Source organism: Dipteris shenzhenensis, chromosome 6 (assembly GCF_047967505.1).
Source record: "Dipteris shenzhenensis isolate YYH24624 ecotype China chromosome 6, Dip_SZ_1.0, whole genome shotgun sequence".
NCBI lineage: Eukaryota > Viridiplantae > Streptophyta > Polypodiopsida > Gleicheniales > Dipteridaceae > Dipteris > Dipteris shenzhenensis.
In genome coordinates, this window is record NC_141601.1 from 5538367 (window position 1) to 5543668 (window position 5302).

Genomic DNA, 5302 nt, shown 5'->3' on the forward strand with positions numbered 1-5302 from the left:
ATGTGGAAAGGATAGTGCCACAATTTAAAGTTTTGATTTGGGAAGGATACTAACACAAACAAAATTTGGGAAGGATTTTTGAGCGAAATCCAAATATGAAAAAGTAGTCCAAAATTAATTAATACGGTGTTAAAAGGACGCTTTTTGATTTTGAGGGTAGGAGGGATAAATGGAATCTACAAGCTTCAATTTGTGGATGAAGGAAACACTAGATACACAAACCTATATTGTGTAAACATGCACACCAAGCCGTGGTGGGGAACCTGTGGGTGGAAGAGATGCATGCCTTAGCCTGTGTGTACGTATATGGCGGATACGGCAAGTCATGAAGTAAGGTATTCTCCTCTAAAGTGTAAAGCATCCCAGCCTCAAAGTGACATCTTTTTCATTTGATCTATGATGTATGACCAACAAACAAAGTAGGAAATATCTTCTTTTATGCAAATTGTCATTTTTAGGGGAGAAACTTGTAGGATCACCATAGGCTTCTAGCCATTACAAACTCTCTCTCTCTCTCTCTCTCTCTCTCAAGCACTAAAAGCAGGCAAAGCATGCAAAATTTGAGCGGTTTAAGCTCCAACTCGATGCAAAACATCAAGTTAGAGGATAACTTGATGCAGAAGTGAAAAATAAAGCAATTTCACACCAACTTTCACGTAAGGACATCCCTTAGGCGCCTTAACGACATCCCTTAGCCCCCATAAGATATACAATATAGGCATGCAAATCCCCAAGGCACTGCGCCTTCTAAACTGAAGGTAGAGCTTTACGAAGGCCTCTTTATTTTTTGAAGCATAATGTTTGAAACTGCATACAAGCCAGAACTCGATATTCCACATCAAGCTGAGGCTTGAACTCAATATTCAACATCACGTTGAAAGCTTCAACTCGATGTCGCACATCGAGTTCAAGCGTCAACTATATCAAAGATTGGTTTGAAACCTAAACTCGATGTCCAACATCAAGTTCAAGCCTAAAATCAATGTCCAACATCAAGTTGAGGATTCAACTTAAGGTTCAACATCAAGTTGAAACCTCTACTCAATGTATAACATCAAGTTGAAGGTTTAACATCAAGTGACCATACATCAACATGATGTTTTACATAAGCTTAACCTACATCTTCATGCTTCACATGAGCAGGACATCTTAGAAAGTCAATAGTAGATATTCTCTCGGGGGGTACACCACATAGTCCCCCTCCGCTTGATCTCCCTTCCCAGACAAATGGGAACATCAAACTTTTAGTTCCAAGGGTTGTGTTTGTGTCAAAAGTCCATGTTTGGTAAGCTTCGTAGGGGTCCTTTCCTTCTCACATTTACTTCATCCTTTTCTTTCTTGCTAATGCTCACAGCTACATTGGGTGACCTACAAGCTTTTACCATCGATCTGAAGCTTCTTTTGTAGTGGCAGTCTCCAACACTCGCTAACTTTTGAGACTTTCACTTGTTTTCTCTATAGCTCATGACTCCGGCTTGGCCTTTTCAACAGTCGAAGGTCTGGCATCACATCCATGAGCTGTGAGTACAAGCAACAAAAACTTCACCCAAAAACCTCAGAGCTAAAGACACTACGATAGCGAAATGACCATGCCACCAACTAGAAAAGCAGAATGATTCAAATCTCTAGACCTGCCTTACCTTGACGACTCGAATTCATCAATGCCTCTCTCGTATGCATGTTAAGCCCAGGGGAAAAAAGCTCAACCACACACACAACTTTGGATCATCATAAGTGGATAAAATTCACTCAAAACAAAACACTACATCACTGTATGCTGGAAGCGATTAGAAAAAGAACAAAGTCGTGACGTGCTGCTCTTCTTGCTCTCTCATCAACTTCTTGTCCACTTGACAGAAATCAATTAGAATTTGTGCTCCAGAAAAGAGAATTGACAACAGGCCACGTGTGAAGGATTGGAGAAATATATAAATAGGAATATATTCCGTTTCATCTGCTTTGTTCGCTCTCTTTCGCATTAGCTTCTCTGTACTCTGACTGCGGCACTTGCGATACATAATATTACAGTTTGAATCGCCTGGTTGTGTACGGAATTCTAGGTTGCTTGCTGCATGATTCATCTAGCAGGGACAATGGCTTCTGTTAATCCTAGTTTTGAGTACATTCCGTCGGCCTCTCCCGGCAGTGCCAATGACCGCCAAGTAGAAGTCATCGAGCCTGGCAGTTTTGAGCCTATCAACCATTTCTATCCCCGCGTTCTAAACGCTCAAATTCATCCTGTCGTCCGCTCCTTCCTGAGTCTTGGGAACGAGCGAATTGCCAAGCGCTACTGCCATTTGCATCCGGAGGCAAATCCTCAGGCGGTGGCCAAGGTCCTGCACCAATGCGCTTGGTATGTTCTTTGAGCCCCGGCTGGTCACTCGATAATTCTAGACGTTCTCGATTTTGATTTCGTTTGATTTTGCTTATCACTATTTTGAAACTCAGTTCGTTCGTCTCCATTTTATGTTTTAGCTTTGTGCAGTTGAACGTGTGTCGGAAGCAATCCGCAGCGAAGTTTCAACTTCGTTGTAATGCAGTTTCACGGATATTGGTTTCTGTATACAGGTATTTTCAATGGGGAGGGGCGGACCTTTTCGCTACCACGTCCGATCGCAGTCAGAAGAAGCTCGTGGTAGTGGAAACGAATTCGTGTCCCTGTGGCCAGAAATCGATGCCTCTGGCCAACGAAGACGTCGAGCATGCCGGATATCGCACATTGTTGGAGAAATCGTTTATGCCGATGCTGCGAGCGAACAATTTTAACGGGAATCCGCTGCCGGAAGGCAAGTTGGCGGTGCTCTACGACAAGAACAAGATGGAGGCATCGGGCTACGCCGCGACTCTAGCGGATCTCACTGGGGAGCCAGTCTTGCTTACGCCTTGCTATGCGGATGATTTCAACCCCAAGTTCCGATTCCGGGAGGACCGTATTCTGGAGGTGAAGATTCCTTACGGTGCGCTCGAATCGCCAACAGGCGATGAGCAGGTGATGGCGAATGGCATTCAGGCAAGAAATCTGGCAGCCTGTGAGAGCTGCCCTGCGGTATGTCACGCAGCGGCCGTGGTCTCGGATGCCACCTCTCACCCGCACACTCATCTTCAACCCCGTTTTGGCATGTCTTGCCGGTGGCCGCAACAAGATGTTGGCTTATGACATCTATAACGCCGAGATTGAGAGCACCGGATTGATGGTCAACACTCCCGAGACCATCTGGGACGTGACCAAGCCGGAGGTGCCCCTGTGGGTAAGGCGGATGGGCGGGCTCGCCGTGGTGAAGATCCCCTACGCGAATGCTGGACAGGGCGTGTGGACGATCACGCACGAAGGAGAGCTACAAGAATTCATGGAAATTGAGCATCGATACGATCGTTTCATCGTGCAGGTGAGATCATCGACTTCTCTTATCGATTGACTCTTGGTCGCCGAACGAAAATCTGTTTTTGTGATCTTCTGCTTGAGTGCAGGCGCTGATCGGGAACAATGGCTGGAGCTCGGTGAGCCACCACGGTCGCTTGTACCATGTGGGAACGATCCCCAACGTGAAGAGCAACATCTACGCCGCAGACCTGCGGGTGATGATAGGATCGTCGCCGGCAGGGTTCTTCCCCGTGGCGATTTACGCTCGCAGAGCGAAGCTTCCGCTGGCAGCAACACTGGATAAGGGAGCTCAATCTTGGGATATGCTGGGAACACAAACTTGTCAGTGAAGGTGCGCGCCAAAAATCCGTCGGGATTAGAGCTTGTTGTTATATACTGTATATGTGTCCTTACGAGACGCAGTGACATCTGTTAACGATGGTTGCACATCGTTTCTTCGATGATTTCGATGTGAGCAGAACCCTGATGGATCGTGGGGGACGGAAACGGAGCGGTTGCTTCTGATGGACAGCAGAGATTTCAACAGGATTGGCATTGGTGTGGATGATCTGATTGAGGCTTACATGCAGGTGAGAAGGAAAGGAAACTGGCCATCACTCCTCGATCTCATCTTGTGTCTCTAAAGCGTGAGCTTGAACGCTCACAGAACACATGCGAAAATGCAGACTATCTTAGCGGTGCTGGCGATCGATGGGCTGGCGTGCAAGCTTATAACGCCCAAGGTAAGGTTGAAGTTCATTACGTTGTGCGGAGATTCTTCCCGTCGGTAGACTGAATTGAGGTCGTAATGTTGCAATGGCACACGTCGAGAAATTGGAGCGATGGTGAGCTGATGAATCGCAGCAGCATGTTTGAGCAACAAATTTGTGAGGTGATTGTTGTTGCACTATAATGTGCAGGGCAACTTCGGGCTGAAGCTGTTCCAGGCGTTGAATCCGGACGCGAAGCTGCTGGCGGAGCTGTATCCGACACAGTTGAAGCCACCCTTGCAAGTCAGTGCTCACAGAAAACACCTTAACAAAGGTTTCCATTGAACATCTGGAGTTTTTAAACAAAAATATCGCTAAGTTTGCAGGTCTTAGATTTGAAGGTGAATTTCCAAATTGTCATTAAGGGGACATTAAACGTTGGTTTTTCCTGAACATTGTTGCAGGTAGTGGGCAACGACAGCCATAGTAGCTGGGCACCTCAACAACACCATAGGGCTAGCAGTGGCAGTGGCAGTGGCAGTGGACGCCAACCTTCTATTTCAGAAGACATTCTTGCTGCGCAATTGGAGGAGAAGGTCGAGATGGCGGCCTCTGTAACCCCCCTCAAGCTTTCCACTCTCCTAATCCGTTAATCTACCTCTCTCTCTCTCTCTCTCTCACACACACACACACACACACACGGGTTTTTGGCTTGCCACCACGACGAAAATACCTATTTATTTTTTTAGACTCTCTTTTTCTGTTTGCGTTTAGATTTGAATTTGCATTTGCATTTTCCCCCTCTTTTCCACAGCCCTTTCTCCATCATGTTTCACTTTTTGGCCTGCCACCACAAGGAGACCTAAGTGAAGGCGAAGGAAATTCAGAAGCAAAAATGGCCTTTTATTTTAAAATCACAATTTTTACTTGCTATTTTTCTCCTCCACAGTTTCATGGCCTCTCTCTCTCTCTCTCTCTCTCTCTCTCTCTCTCTCTCTCTCTCATCCCTTTCAATTCATAATCTCCGCCCTCTTTCGCTATTTGGATCTCCGGCAGGCCTTACGAATGATTTATTCTCATTCACCTTATTTTTTTGTTGAAACCTCAAGACACTTTTTTTTTGTGAGAAACCTCTCACTCACTCACACACACGAAACCTCTCACTCACTCACACACACACAGAACTTGCAAATCTTTTGCTCATTTTCGCTAACAAATTTGCTCCCTCTCA

At 45.9% G+C, this 5302-nt stretch overlaps 1 pseudogene; it reads left to right on the top strand.

The window, feature by feature from the left end:
- Nucleotides 1–2093: 2093 nt before the first annotated feature.
- Nucleotides 2094–4851, top strand: LOC147900686 (uncharacterized; annotated as a pseudogene).
- Nucleotides 4852–5302: the final 451 nt, after the last annotated feature.